General features: G+C 42.3%; 1 protein-coding gene across 8 annotated transcripts in view; it reads left to right on the forward strand.

The window, feature by feature from the left end:
* Positions 1 to 11729: 11729 nt before the first annotated feature.
* Positions 11730 to 16839, forward strand: part of LOC129835211 (neurexin-2-like) — a 616507-nt gene continuing 611397 nt past the window's right edge. For all 8 annotated transcript variants that reach the window (XM_055900712.1, XM_055900716.1, XM_055900714.1 and 5 more), the window contains exon 1: positions 11730 to 11967. The gene's annotated coding sequence lies outside the window, so the exon portion shown is untranslated. The remainder of the gene's footprint in view (positions 11968 to 16839) is intronic.

Raw genomic sequence — 16839 nt, forward strand, 5'->3', positions numbered from 1 at the left:
ATTGTTATTGCTGGTTAGGTAGGAAGCTATCTTTTGATAAAGCAAAGGAGGCTAGTTAAGGTTATCTAGTGAGGCAGGCTAGCGAATGTTTTATCTAATGTTACCATAGCTAGCTAGCTACTTCATTATAACTTAGTCAGGTCATAGCTCATACAAGTTTATTGTGTATTGTCTAGGTACTGCTGGTTATTTAACTTTATCATTTGATAATGCTAGTAAGGCAGGCTAGCTAGATCAAGGCTAGCTAACGTTAGCTAACTAGCTAATGTTAGCCTACAAGTTGGCTTTACATGTTAGTTAGTGTATTCTGTATTGTCGAGGGTAAAACTAAATAATGGTGGTAGCTAAGTCCTGTCTGAGAGGGAGACACTCTAGACCCAAACTGTTATAGACCTATATCCATCCTGCCCTGCCTTTCTAAAATCTTCGAAAGCCAAGTTAATAAACAGATCACCGACCATTTCGAATCTCACCGTACCTTCTCCACTATGCAACCTGGTTTCCGAGCTGGTCATGGGTGCACCTCAGCCACGCTCAAGGTCCTAAGCGATATCAGAACCACAAATGAAATGTGACCATACTTTACCATTCATATATTATCAATTAAAACCTATATAGCCTATATAGCATTTTCGAAGTCATCAAGAGATATGGCTTTCATTTCAACCCAGGATTCAACTAAAAAAAGACAATACATATAGGGCTAGGGTTTCAAGCTTTGGTTGAAATTAAATGAAATGTTCAAGTTAATAGTTAATATGTTGGATTGTCTCCATCTCAACCATGTTAATAAAGAATAGGACTCAATCAAATCCAATTAAACTTTATACGCACTTAAATGTAACTAAATGTAATCAAAAATGTAATCTACGTAATCCCCAAAAGTAATTATTCATCATAAGAGGGCCATAAACAATAAGTAGTAATGTTGCGTACTCCAAGATAGGTTAACAGCTCACCTTTCTGGTCAAAATAGTTATAAATTGCTGAGACGTAGTTACTTTTTAGGACACAAGCTCAAGTACACACTACAAATATGATACAAATATGAAAATGTTAAATATTTTAAATGACGTATTTCATATTCAACAAAACGGTATGAATATGGCTCAAAATTGCTTACATATTTTCTAAATTCCATATATTCAAATAATAATAAGACTAACTATAAAATTTCAACTTCCTTCTAACTGAAAAATACATATTTGTATGTTTAGTGTTAGAAAAATGTTGCATATTGTCTAAAGGTCTCTCTTGATCAAACCGTCTGCCCCCATAGCTGTGATTGTCTCACAGAGCTCTATCTTGGCATCCTGAGCTTGTCAGGAACTCGCCTTTCATCTCATACTAATCCGTCTATCACAAACATAAAGTGTTTTTTGTTTAAAATATATGAATTATTTTTGGCTGTATATTGATCTTTGAATGTACTACAGTGATGAAATCACTCTCTCCTGCTGCGCTACGATGTATGGATTGCAGGCATGTGCTTTGTCAGTGGCTGTGACGTAGGGTTCAGCCAGCGGTTGATAGACAGTCGGAGAGTGAATTAAAAGGCAGGAGGGACATCCCAGCTTCAACTGGTTTCAGATCTGACATCCTACATCCCACAAGCTCAGAAATATTACTGTGTCAGTGGGAACCAGGGCTATCGCTCAATGCAAGCCATTTCGATCTACAGTGTTCACAGATTTATTTATACGTGGAAAGGTCAGTTGGAACCGGTACCAGAACCATGAAGGTCCCCTAAACAGGGGACTTTAAATCTAACAGGTTTTAAATAAAGTTTGATTTGATTTAGTCCAGTGGTGTATATTCATGGTTGCCAAGGGAAGCCAGGCTTCCCCAAAATATGTACCAAGAAAAAAAAGTACTAAACTATTTATCTTTCTTCTCTGTGTTTCATAAATTTCCTTAATTTCCCAAGAGGCTGAATGTGTCTCACTGGAGAAAGCATTTGAGCGAACCAAACAGTGCCCCCCTGTCTCAGTATGTGTAGTCCATCTATCTGATGCTGTCTGGTCAAAAAGAGTATGACACTGTTGTTGCCCGTAGCAATAAATGCAAGGGGAGCCACCGAGCATTTGGTCTGCCTTGATAAAAAAAAAGGAATATTAGCCAATCAGCGTTGAGTTAAACTGAGTGAGCTCCGCTGTGCATGGTCCTGGCGCAACATTGACAGAAAAAAAGTTGTTGCAGCTCCTTGTGTTGTTGTCCTCCGGTGGCTAGCTAGCTATCTAGAATCGTTCCTTTCCTAGCCATGGATGGAGATAGGGATTTGGACTTGTACTTTTACTTAATTCTCCGTACTGGCCAATGGTTATAACGGCGATTCTGATCCAACCATGAATTCATACATTGTGCCCCTGGCCTGAGAGGATGGAAGTTCAACATGCAGCTAAATGGAGTAGGCTAACGTTAACTAGCTGGACTGTTAGTGAGCAAGTGACACAAAAGCGTGGTTGAATTAATTCTGCCACTGTGTCTTCTTATTTTCTCAGCCTTAGGCCTATATGTCACGGTAAAAGGGGATATGAACTAACAGGTTATAGACCAAAAAACAGAATTATCACAACACAGGTTGTAATATGGCATTTTTGGAGGGGGCTTGGATTCCCCAGGGATTTTACCCACGCACCGCTACTGATTTTGTACCACTCCCTTAACTTCGATTTTTGGTTGACATGAAGATGTGAAACCAACACATAAATGATTCATTTGTAGACAAACTGGATATTGAATTGTGTTTGGTTGTCAACGCAACCAAATATAATTTGAAGGACATGTACAGGTATCTTCGACTTAGAAAGTGGATTCACGTCTCCATCTCAAATAAAAAGTTAAAGAATCCAAATAAATCCAACCGAACTTTAAACGCACTTTAAATCAAGTTTGATTTGATTTAGTTCCATTCTTCAACTTTGATGTTTGGTTGAGACAGAGACCTGAATTCAACAAATCAATGTCGACAAGTTAACAAATCATATGTTGGATTCACGTCGCCAACTAAACCAAAAATAAAAGTTAAAGATTAGGATCAAGCCAGTGGCTCAGATGAAAGTACCCAAGAACTAGATACACCTCTTTAAATGTTGATATTTGGTTGCGTTGTCAACGAAACACAATTGAATATTACTTTTGTAATACAGTAAATAGCCAATAGTTTGGGCTATCTTACAAACGTCTGTAATAGTATTTACACATCCATGGCCACATTTTGAGCTTACTGTAACTATAATTGTCTTATGGCGTTATAGAAAACGTGCATGATCAGCATAGCATAAAAAGGCTGCAGGACTGTGGAAATCTTCACAATTGCTATAATAATCTGTGCAGAATCACGGACAGCATTGATCACTTGCACCACGTATTTTTAATGTAATCTCAACTGCAATCCAGGTCATTTGGTTGTGCTATTAGATGAAGCACGGTGATAACACGTTAAGTTGTTGTATAAATACAAAATATCTGGCATTGTATTCACATTTGAACTTGATTGAGCTTCTAAACGGTTGAAAGCACAGTGATAACACATTTAGATGACAACTACACCAAAAATCAGTCATTGTTTTTCCATTGGAATTTGGTTATGCTTTCAGATGGTTGAAAACATAGTGAAAACAGATTGGGATTTCAAAAAACCTCTGCCTGTCCTTCTTGAGTGGGTGAACAAAGGCTGAAATCGCATTGATCAACGTCTCAACCAAAAACGACCCGAATGTCCACGTTAAGATGACATGGCGTGCTCAGTGGGAAACTCCTTCATTGCCACACGGTGAAGTCCTGGCAAGACCCAAGTCAATAGTTATGTACAACCTCACTAGGCAGCCAAGCAGTGAGTGACCAAACCAGAAGAAAAACACTACTGTGTATATAGTATAGCTACTCTGTGTCTACGGTCCACTACCCGTCCACCGAGGCGTGGTTCAAAGTCGCGAGGAGGGAGAACGGGAGACAGGGAAAGAAGGAGAGCGATAAGGAGGGAGATGTTAACAATGCAAACACGGGACTCCAGAAGCCCTGTTTATTCCCACCGAAGCCAAGGAGCATGAAACGCGTTGCACTCTACTCCCTAATGTCACTTCACAAGCTACCCAAAGTCTTCATCGGGATGTTTGAGAGACATCTCTCTGTCTCTCTCTGTGGCGTGAAAGGATGGAGAAAGGGAGAGAGGAGAGAGAGAGAGCAAGAGAGAGAGACAGAGAGCGAGAGTGAGAGAGAGACAGAGAGCGAGAGTGAGAGAGAGCGAGAGAGAGCGAGAGAGAGCGAGAGAGAGAGAGAGAGAGACAGAGATAGAGAGGTTATGTTGTGTGTGGCCTCTTGAGGGTGATTCTGGGATTGCGCCCCTGCTTGATCTGCTCTGAACTCTGGGGGATTGAGTCCTAGTCAACTACAAAACATGATGTTCTGGGGGTTTTGGTGTGACAAGGCATGCTGAGGTCACATTCTTTATATACCCATGCCTTGCGCTACTGTAGCTACTGCATATTCTGAGCTTCAGCCAAATTTCCACAGCAGCGCATTGAAACAGAGATGGGCCAGAAACTAAATCAAGAAAAATAGCTGAGGATACTGTTTGAGCATCCGACCAACTAACCCCCTCCCTAAAAATAAAATGTGGTACTCTATAGTCATTCTAAATGTAAAAGTTTGGAGTGGGTGCTTGTTGACTGTTGTTTCTTACCCATGACTATTCAAGAAAATATTTTTAAAGGTTTCCCTTAAGAGGTTAAAAAACAAATGTGCTGCTGTGTCGGCTTATTTGTTTATTCACTCTACGTATATCGACAGTAGGTGAAAGGAAACAGATGAAACGGAATTAAACATAAGTTGGAGGAGAGAATAACCGTACATTTGTTTGTATAGTCTGCGTGTGTGTACACAAGTTGTGTGTGTGTGTGTGTGTGTGTGTGTGTGTGTGTGTGTGTGTGTGTGTGTGTGTGTGTGTGTGTGTGTGTGTGTGTGTGTGTGTGCGTGCGTTTGTCTGTGCGTTTCTGTGTGTGTGTGTTTGTGAGTGCGCACTTCTCCGTGCGAGCAAGTCTGTGTGTACGTGTGTGTGTGTGGATGTGGTTCCTCGCAGCATTATAAGCAGCCAACAGAGATACAAGTTGAATGTTTTTACTCAGTCGGTAGTATACTGTAACTTTTTATATCCTCCTTATATGACGGCACAACGGAGGATGAAACATAACACAGAGATACCTCGTTGCCACAGCTACACCTGCTCCATCTACAGCTGTGTCAACCTACAGTACCTACACCAAGGAAATTCAAAATGGCACTCGGCTAAACCTCCTCCACCTATCACTAAAAACACCCCACCACCCAAACAATACATTTCAATAAATTATTCCGTAAAATGTGACATTTGCCTCTTTTAGTTATTATACCGCCATAATTTGAGAAAGTGTGACTAAATATGCCACATCCCAATACATTTCCACCAGAATCTGACATTTGGTTCGAGAAAACAACAGATCAGTAATCATTTCCACATTTCAAGCTATGGCAGAAACAACATGAGGCCATTGGGTTTCTGGCAGTTGGCTTCTGTGTCACAAACGACCCAGGATGCATTGCCGCAGGTGATGTTTATATGATGTTGCCGTGGGTTTCCCAGTGTGGTCACTTGATGAGATGGGATTCAATTGTGGCAAAATAATGAGCTATGTGAAGGGTGTGATGCACTCATTCATTAACACCTACACGGATTATAATTAGAACACATGAATGAATATAATTAGGGGAATAGGTGGAATATTTTAATTTAGTTATACAAATCAGTATATTAAGTGATGGGGACCCAGCATCTATCTGAATCATGTAGTGATTTATATACACTACATGACCAAAAGTATGTGGACACCTGCTCATCTAACATCTCATTCCAAAATAACGGGCATTAATATGGAGGTGGTCCTCCCTTTGCTGCTACAACAGCCTCCACTCTTCTGGGAAGGCTTTCCACTAGATGTTGGAACATTGCTGTGGGGACTTGCTTCCATTCAGACACGAGCATTAGAGAGGTCGGGCACTGGTGTTGGGCGATTAGGCCTGGCTCGCAGTCGGTGTTCCAATTCATCCCAAAGGTGGTCGATGGGGTTGAGGTCAGGACTCTGTGCAGGCCAGTCAATTCTTCCACACCGATCTCGACAAAACATTTCTGTATGGACCTTGCTTGGTGCACGGGGCATTGTCATGCTGAAACAGGAAAGGGCCCTCCCCGAACTGTTGCCACAAAGTTGGAAGCACAGAACTGTCTAGAATGTGTTTGTATACTGTAGCGTTGAGATTTCCCTTCACTGAAACAAAGGGGCCTACCCCGAACCATGGAAAACAGCTCCAGACCATTATTCCTCCTCCACAAAACTTTACAGTTGGCACTATGCATTGGGGCAGGTAGCGGTGTCCTGGCATCCGCCAAACGCAGATCCACCTTTCTGCCAGATTGTGAAGCGGGATTCATCACTGCTCCAGAGAAGATGTTTCCACTTCTCCAGAGTCCAATGGCGGCGAGCTTTACACCACTCCAGCCGACGCTTTGCATTGCACATTGGTGATTTTAGGCTTGTGTGCGGCTGCTCGGCCATGGAAACCCATTTCATGAAGCTCCCAACGAAAGGTATTATGCTGACGTTGCTTCCAGAGGCAGTTTGGAACTCAGTAATGAGTGTTGCAACCGAGGACACACAATTTTTACGCGCTACGCGCTTCAGCACTCGGCGGTCCCATTCTGTGAGCTTGTGTGGCCTACCACTTCGCGGCTGAGCCACTGTTGCTCCAAGACGTTTCCACTTTACAATAACAGCACTTACAGTTGACTGGGGCAGCTCTAGCAGGGCAGACATTTGACAAACTGAGTTGATGGAAAGGCGGCATCCTATGACAGCGTCACGTTAAACGTCACTGAGCTCTTTAGTAAGGTCATTCTACTGCCAATGTTTGTCCATGGAGACTGCATGGCTGTGTGCTCGATTTTATACACCTGTCAGCAATGGGTGTGGCAGAAATAGCCGAATCCACTAATTTGAAGTGGTGTCCACATACTTTTGTATATACTGTATAGTATATAGTGAATATATGTATACGCAATTATCAGTAAAATACATATAGTCCTCATTATATATAATCATGATTGGTTGCGAACATTGCTTGTTAATTGTGGCTGCAATATGGGGCAAGAAAATATGCAAATGCATACACACATTTCACTCTATATAAACAAACTGGCCCATAAACCTACAGCCCTCTGTAGCCCAATTCAGTTTGAATCAAAACCTATTTACGGACTGCCATCTCCCCCCCCCCCCCCCCCTCTCCAATCCTTCCTCTTCTCCCTCTCTCTTTCTCTCTCCCTCTCTCTCCATTCCTTCCTCTTTCTCTCTTTCAACTTTCTATTTTCACGTTACATGAATCAGAGCAGCAAAGTTGTGAAGCTGCAATAATCAGGTGCGCAACGCATTCCATTAAAAGAGCAATGTCACCTGTGTTCGTGGGTTCGTGTTTCATGTTTACCACGACAGAGATCACGTTGCATATGTTCTTAAAGGTCATCTATCAGTACAAAGGTAATGCCTGAGTGGCAGGACTTTGGTGATGGGTCAAACACCTTAACCAGCTGGAAAGAAATGTCTACAGCAAATAGAAGTAAGTTGTTGTTCTTTCTATTGGGATACTTCATGGCATGTGCCTGAGGGTGGCCTTGCAGTCATATATACTGTATTTGCATGCCCGTACACAATTCCTCCGCCTGCATGGGTACGAATCCTGTCTCCCTTCTCTCCGTCTCTCTGTCTCTCCATTTCATACCTTTAAGGAGAGTGCACGTCCACTCTCCTTAAAAAAAAGAGAGAGAGATTGCACATGGCCTTCTGGTGACTGGGTTGCGGATACTTCGAGTGACCTACCCATCCTGTCAGCAACCGATATCGTCCCTCTTCACGAGACACGTGGAACATTTCGACCTTATTTAACGGTTCTATAACAATGCTCACGTCCTCCTGTTAGAGAATATTCTTTCCTCTCCTTTATTGGTCCATCTGTTAGCACTGTAGATGCCTTGCTGACTTAAGTGTGTACTTCCCATGCCAGCGAAGCAAATAAAATGGAATGGAGAGGGAGGGAGAAAGAGAGATGAAACGAGGGATGGTGGAGAATAGGAGAGTGAGAATGAGCAAAGAGATTGAGAAAGACTTGCAATAGAGAGTGAATTAAAGAGAAGCGTCTTTCCCCATCCCCTTTCCACCCACTCTTTAATGTTATAGGGCGACTGTTGGCCTCTGCACTTATTTGCTTTGGCCTGATAGAGCTGCACAGGAGCCCCGTTGTTACACCATTGCAGGGGCTCTCTCTCACGATCTCGGAGGGTTATAAAACAGGAGTAATAATTGCTTACGTTCGCACCCTGCGGAATCGGTGTCTCCTGTCAGCGCCAGGGACCGATCGAGGCGATAGCAGATTGTGGGTCGCTCGGGATTGGGGCTCGGAGGCCCCGACGCCGCAACGCAAACACTCACATTCAGCACCGCTGTCTGCAGTCACCCCCGACGACAACAATGTGTATCACTACATTCTCCCCGGGAGAATAGCACTCGCGGATCTAGATCTTGCTGGCCTGATTCTGACTAGACACAGACGAAGATACGCCGAATGATTTTACTACAGGGGTTCGCTTCCCTATCGTCGGGTCGGTGTTTCGCTCCATTGTTCATGTCCACCGTGATGTCGATGGGGCTATCGGGAAGCACACTGATGTTTTTCGTGCTGCTGTTTCTCATCTGTTGCTTGAAGATGCTGGGGGGGGGGGGGGGTCGATATCATCTCACTATGGCGAGAAAGAAGAAGAAGATTTCACTGTAAATACAAGGTTATTTAATACACTGACTGACTCAAGAGATACCTGTGTAGTAAACATATAGGACCTGCCATTTGATTACAGACAAGCTCACAAAGGTATTCTGGGGTCTTACCTCCATCTATAAATAGGATTACTTACTTACTTACTTAAGCCCATCGCCCCATAAGGAGTAGGCCATCAGCCTTGCCTCCACAGCGAACTCGACTTTGGCCAGTCCTCTCCATCTCATTCCACAGCCTTTCTGTAGGATGAACGCGCATGAATAAGTAGGATTCATTCCGATTTGAATTAATACTATTCATCCGGATTCATAATAAATACATCCTCAGTGCAAATATGCTAATGAAGGCATTGTGTCAAATCCAAGGCGAGCCAATCAGCCGGCCCACAGAGCTCCTAATATGTCAAGCTAATCATATGAAAATATGGATGGGAGGATGATACTATAATCACAATAATAATAAATAGGGAGGACGGCTTAGCGATGCCTTGCTTTTTGTTTGTTTGATTACACTGCACAGTTTACTTGTTCCATTTTAGGGATGAGCAAGACTGGATAGGCCCACTGCAGAGAAGGCTCGGAACGAAACATTTCAATTCAATTTAATTAATGCAACTGGTAGGAAAAAAAAGGGGCCCGTCCCAACACTGAAATGAAATTACTCACGAGTGAAAGCTTATCAAATCAACAAAACCTATTGACTGTTGAGAATATTAAATTCACAGTGCCGGAAAATGTGCATTTGGTATCAGTTACACTGGGCGTTCAAAGGGGAAAGTGTATCTGAATGCCCAAATGGATTCCAAACAGATTCGAATCTGGAGTTTACCTTGGCTTCTATTGTGATGTAATATCTGATCTGAGATATTTCTCCACATAAGGTTTGAGCAAAATACAACCACCATGAGAGTTCTACATATCCTTTATGGATATCCTTCAAAACCCTGCTTCCTTTCATGCATATGAAGTGTTCTTTTTTCCCCTGTGTATGTATTCTCAAATGTCCTACAGCATACAGCTGCAGAATAAACTGTACAGGAATGTATAATACACACAAGAACATGTTGAATGTAGAAGTAGTCCTTACACCAACATCTTCAACCATACTGAGCTTTGCAGTTTCTTTCAACCCATAATCCTTCTTATGCCTGGCAGCCTTTCCTTAGTGACCTTGGGATCTGTGGAAAAACCTCATCTTACTTCCCCTCTTATAGAGCCATGATCAGCCCTGGGTGATATTCTGATGGACTGTTCTATGTCTGTGCCTGCCAATTACACTAAATATGAGTGATTGATACTCTCCCTCTAGCTTTATTGAGTGAGGGTAGGATTTCTCAATCAAAGATACATGCCTCTGAATTAGACTTCTTTGACTTGCAAAAGCTATTTATTTATCCGTTCATGTTATTAGACAGAATAACATTAAAAATAGATCACTTCAGTTCATATTTCTCTCTGGTCTGAGTCCATAGCTCTTTCAGTTCCATTGCAAAAGTTCATCATCCACTGTTATTGCTGTATAGCTTTATACAGACACATACTCTTACAGCTATGACAGGAAAAAGTTCATGGGGAGATACAAAGCAGTGAGAAAGTCATCAGCTTTAACAATTTGGGATACTAGTGAATCACAGTCAAACTCAGACGAAGACCAGACTGGAGCAGAGCAGGCTGGGTGGCTGTTAGAGCTCTAGCCTTCGAAGGAGCTGCAGCCCCAGCTCATGTCTGTCAGTGGCATTATGTGTGTGTACAGTATGCGTGTATGTATGCGTGTGTGTGTGTGTGTGTGGTAGAGAGAGAGAGAGACACAGAGAGAGACACAGAGACACAGACAGAGACACAGAGAGAGACAGACAGACAGAGCTAGCACTCGAGAAATAGTTTTCTGTCAATTTCTTTATTTAACTTGACATTTTTGATATGTCTGAGTTTTGACCACATACAACGTGCAATCTTGACTCATTAAGATCCAGGACTCTGACGGCCCTGACAGCTCTGCTCAAGCAACTTGATGAACATGAACTTTAATCTATTTTCATGAATTGGTTATGACCTGCCATTTGTTTACTGTGTTTTAGTGTATTATTTTTTACAATGTCCATTGTGATTCTGCCTGTTGCTGTCAGTTGTCTTGTTAAAGACAAAAAACATTCTCTCTCTTCTCCCCCCCCCCCCTCTCTAAGACCGACCCACGTGTTTATTCTTTCACATAAAGGGCCTAGATATTGAATATATCGATTTTTGTCTGCCAAATGTCTTCTCCAGCTCAACGTATTATACAAATTCTATTTATTTCTTATTTCTTCCATTTTTTTCAGGGCTGTATTTAAGTACGCTCATATTCCCGAAAAAAAATCAACTAGACAGCTTACCATTTATGGGAATTTAACAAGCCCACTGCTGTTGGGTTTGCTCATTTGAATTAAATGATTAGGTCACCTGCCGTTTTCAATAGGCTAGGTGTGCCAGTAGGTCGTGTGTGTCAATTGAATGTCTTTCATAGGGCAGCCACTGGTTTTAGCTGACAATATATGAAGTTTTAACATTTTGGAACCTTATTCTCAGTCGTTGTTTTAACACTTGAAGTAAGGTACATAGGCTAGCTCTTTCACAAACATCAATGTTCACAGTTAGTATGACCCTATCCGCATAACCAGAGCTACGTTTACACAGACAGCCCAATTATGATCTTTTGACCAATCAAATCAGATCTTTCCACATCAGATCTTCGTCAGAGCTGATCTGATTGTTCAAAAGACGAATTAGTGAGAAAAAAAAAGATCAGAATTGGTCTGCCTGCGTAAACGTAGCCATAGAAAACCGAAGGGGCTATTTCTCCAACTCCTCCCTTGCCTTGGTTGGAAGTAGACTAGCTGAACCCGGGCGTGTCTCGGTGGGCGGGCTCCAGTGCGGTGCTGATGCTGTCTCTTCTATTCCACGGTTGCAGGTGGAACGGCTGGGCTGGCTCATTTCGCATCTGCTAGCTGGAGAAGAAAAAACAGCATTCTGATCTGCTTCATGCACTGGATAACAAAATAAGCGGCACATCCAGGAATATTACACCGTTGAAGTCTGGAGAGTTATCGGGAAGGATTTCAGAAAGACACAAGTAAGGACTTTTTATTTTGTAATTTTTTTTACACAATACATTTAGCTGTGGTCACAATTCCTTTGCGTCTGCGTTTTCAGATAGTGCTGCTGTGCTGGAAGCAGGGTTTGGATGTTCCGACAGCGTGACAAACATCAGAGCGTGGTTATGTCAGACTATGGACCTTTTTGCTGTCGACTGACGTTCTGAAATAATGTGTTGTATTGAAAGAGAGGCTCGAAAGTTGTCATGATAAGACACCGTTTCCTTTGAACAGAGTGTATAGGTGACTGTAGGTGGAATAATGCTTAATGGGTCAATATTTTGGTTGGGGATTAGACGGACCTGGCAGCGGTGTCCTTTGGGATAAAACACATCCTAAACGGGCAGACCGCTGTTCATTTTTTTCTGGGTTCAGAATTTGTCACGCTGTATCTTCAGAGATTTTCCACATTGCTAATAGCTTTTTAAACGTGCATATTGCTGGTGTGGCCGAAGGGAATCGGGCGGAGGGAACATATCTCGCACTTGCATTTTTTTGACCATCGCTGCGGGGTCTTGAGTTTGCAGTAGGCTACATTCCCGAATATGAACAAATAAACACAGGAGAGTGAGTTGAAATGTTCACACGGTCCGAAAAAAAATGTGAGGGATGTGATTACTGTGAAAATGTGTACAACTTACGGTTGAAATATTACATGTGAAGATCCGAGAATCAATTGTGAGACGCGTGCGTCTTTTTGTTGCCCAGTCTGTCTTTAGCCTACATCCACAGAAGGCTGCTGTATCGGACCAAGTTCAGAAACATAGTCATACATTTCTTGCTGCAGTGAATGAGACAATAATAATACTTCATCCATATTCTTCTCAGTCTATCCTCCTTATAACGATGTCTCCCTTTAGTGACACCTTTTCCAAATCGTTGAAAGGAAGCATTTATTGGTTTGATTTACTGGACGCTCGATTTGGGTGCTCAGGACAGAACGATTGAAGTTCAAAACATGGGCATCATTAAATTCGTTTTCATTGGCTCTCTACAATGATCTTTTAACTCTTTTAATAGGTTCATAACGCCTTCAATCAGGCCACTCGAGGCCACGCATTCTCTGGTCTCTGAATCATTGCGCTACAATCCTGGCAGCAAAAGATAAAGATCCAACACTATTTCATTATAGTTGCATTTACTTACGAACAGATATATAAGATGACATAATTATAGCATGGTTTACATTTTTCAATGACAAATACGCATATTTGAGAGAGTGCCATTATATGTGCAATTGCGAATGAAATGCTTTCCACCATGCCGCTATACCTTAGCCCACTGGGGTGCGTAACCGTCTAGGGCAGGAACGGTCATCTTTGATCATGGTGGGGGCCACCGGAGAGAAAAAAAATGAAGTTTTACAGCTAAATTCCTGCAATTCGACACTGTTAAAGTGTTAGCCGAACTTAACATGTTTTGTTGGACAAAACTTAGATCCAACTCGAAAATAGTAACGAAAGAAGAAGGTTAGATACACCCACAGTGCTTTTAACATTTTCAACTTGCATATTTGATGACGTTGTATACATGAACAGACACAATGTCATCCATGTGTCTCAAATATGTAAGTTGAAGACATTGTATGTTCAAATCACTGTGGGTGTCCCTAACCTTATTTTAAGTTTGGGCCAACTGAACAATTTTAGTTCAGGTAACACTTTGACAGCGAACACAATTTGCCATAGGGTGGAGAGAAATGTTTGCAGTTTTGAATATGATATCTGAGTGAGAGTGACTAACAAAATCACTGGGGACCCCTGGCCGGTAATTCGACCATTATTACTACAAGTTTAGATAGCTGGCCGCTAGACTAATTTACTGACATGAGCTAATTGAGTGAGTCTCAGTTACGGCCATAACAAGAGAAACGGCGGATGCACAAACACATGCACCTTGTGTATTCTACTATTCAAACGTAAGTTGAGACCCCGACTGAGTTCCTAAAAAAAAAAAAAGTTGCCCATCCCTGACAATATCAGAAAGAGGAAAATACTGTGTTCAACGACAGTTAATGGTTACCTTTACATGAACAATAGTGCTACATAGGGAATAGCCAGGGGTGGGCTGGAGGCTTGGAGTTGATTGACGCACACATAAAAGCCAGGTAGTGTATGTCGCTTATCGAACAGGCTTCTAATTCAAATACGGACCCCTGGGACAAATCATTGGTAATGATGGCCGTTCTGTAGTGAGAGCATCTATTGCAGTTTTATAGCCAGTTGCATGGCCTATATACCTCAGATCTATTATTTTACATTCTATTCTATTATGTTCTTATTCTCTTCTTCTTACTATCTATTTCAGCTTGGGATGTTATTCAGAGAGGTTGACTTTAGCTAGGGCCCTTACCAAGTTGAAACAATATTCTATGAATCACTTGCATGACCAGCTCATCTCACCATTGTGTTTAAAGGTAAATGCAACCAGTAAAATGAATTCAACCATTTGACATGTGATCTCCGTGTCACAAGCTATTGATTTGGAGTGCTCTTTCAGGGCATTCAGACCACGCTATTGACTTTTGTGTCCTCTAAAGCTGTTTTGACTGACAGTGAGTGAATAGTCAATTAATAGCCCCTAATTAGCATCTCTTCTAACATGCCTACATATTTAACACTGTGGTGCTGCCAATAGAAGATGAACTGTAGGGCCTATGTGCACACTTTCTCCCTATTGTTTTACTCACTGTGCTTTATGGAGGGTGCTTAACATTGCTATTGTGGGTTGAGATGACTTGTAATAATTGCAAATTCCCGCTGATTTGAATAATTGTTCCAGACCTTTTCACCATTTGTTATTCTGTGAGTGCAGAAATGGATTTTAAGGTCTACTGCCTAGCTTTGCTTGCTCTTATCCACTGACATGCAGCTTTCCTGAGTACAAAAGGCCATACAAATCTGCCTGTGTTTGAACTCAAATAATTAGCCTCGTTTAAAGGCCTCTGCAATCAGCATGCATTGGTACATTGGAGAGCCTCTAAATGAGGCTTTTTGAAAATCGGACTTATTCATGGACCTCGAGGAAATAGGCCCACAACCTATGAGTTCTATTGTGTTGTATTGCATTGTATTGCATTCTATTGTATCATATCATATTCTATTCGTCTCTATTCTGGTTTGACAATGGGCAAGAGAGGGGCATCATCTCTAAAATGTCAACCGCGTGATTAATTTCAGTATACTTTGTTGGTATTCTACTGTAATGGAGAGGTTCATAAAGGAAAATGTCAGACATGAGGCCTCAGAAATCCTATCCACTGTGTTCTGAATAGCTGCCATTTTCCCTGACACAGACATCAGGGGTGCCTCTCACTCACCTCGTTTGAGACGTGCCCCGTCACTAGGCCATCGCTAGGCTGACACGGGCATGACCTCCTGTTCTGGTTCATCACTGTCAGGGAGGGATGGAGGGAGAGAGGGGGAGAGAAAATTAAGGAAGAAAGAGAGCGAGAGAGAGGTGGATCGCGGGGAACGAGAGAGGGAGAATCAGGCACGGTAATCTCCCTGTAATCCCTAACACCGCAGCGACGAGAGCAATCTGCCTCATTAACTCTCTACTCCTACTCTTTCATCCTTCCATCAATCCCTCCATCCAATGAAGGAATGAGCAGACGTGCTGAGGGGGAGGTACGAGGCAGACAAGCAGACACTTTCAGTTGCAAAGATAAGGGGATGGTACGGAATACAATGACCCTCTTTCCACCCACCTCCACACTCCATTCCCTCATTTATGTCTATGTGTCTGTGATGAGCGGAGACGTGCCCTGCCTGCCTGCTCTGTCTGCTCCAGCCTCAGTCTCAGTCAATGTCTTGATTTAAGCAGAGCAGAGGGAGTTATGGGAGGCCTCTGATGGAGAAGGCCCTATGATGTAGCAATGTACTTAAAGACCCCTCACTGTCTTCCACACTGATTGGCTGGATCCTTGAAAGAGAGAATATGGAGTGGATTTTTGATTGATCTGATCGGGTACCTTCCCTCTGGATGTGCTGGTTGAGATTGAATGGTAGGCTTGGAAGGATTCATGCCACAAGGAATAATGGCAGGCAGTTGGTTTGGGGGCTTTTTGGGGATGTTACATTTTGAAGTTCTTTCTGGGATTTGGTGGATGAATGACAAAGTGATATTCTTAGAATTTGCCTTTGGTCTTCTAATTGATACACCAAAGGGACTGCAGTTGAAAAGCCCCTGTACCGTATAAACGTAATGAAAAAAATATCTATAATTCCACCAAGATTCAGTTGTAATTCATTCACTGGATTTCACAAGTATGGTTTAATCATGCATGACGCGTTTTTCTGAGTAGCTGAATGAAGTAAAACCTTTTCATTTCAGAGTTATCCCCAAAACAGCAACGCATAGCCAATTAACTAATTTACCTCTAGCAAAAGCCACATTTGAAATACACTATTTGCATAAAAATATATAAATAATAAAGACAAGATGGAGGCTATGTGCTTTTATCCTCCTTTCCCTCCCCCTTCTCCTCCACTTTCTGCTGTCATAATACCACCGATCTTTAGAACTCACCAGACCTGGGTGTTTGGGGTCTGCATTTCAGGTGTGACGCATCGCGTTAGCACCCTCCAGCGAGCCATTTAACCTAAATTACTCCAGTACAAAAGACAGCTGCTTTCTCTGCTTTTAAAAATACTCCACCTCGCTTGCCTTCGGAAGGGCATCTGTTGGGCAAACAGAATGACGTAAGCGCTCCGTTGATGATTTATTAGGTTTGCCACCGCCCTGGGGACGTTACCTTGTTGAGACACAGTGGTAAAAAGATGTCTTTAACGCACTGTGGTTAAAGTGTTTAGAGCCGGCAGGTAATAGATCCCATTTGGCCCATAATG

The sequence above is a fragment of the Salvelinus fontinalis genome, chromosome 36 (genome assembly GCF_029448725.1).
Source record: "Salvelinus fontinalis isolate EN_2023a chromosome 36, ASM2944872v1, whole genome shotgun sequence".
NCBI classification, from domain to species: Eukaryota; Metazoa; Chordata; class Actinopteri; order Salmoniformes; family Salmonidae; genus Salvelinus; species Salvelinus fontinalis.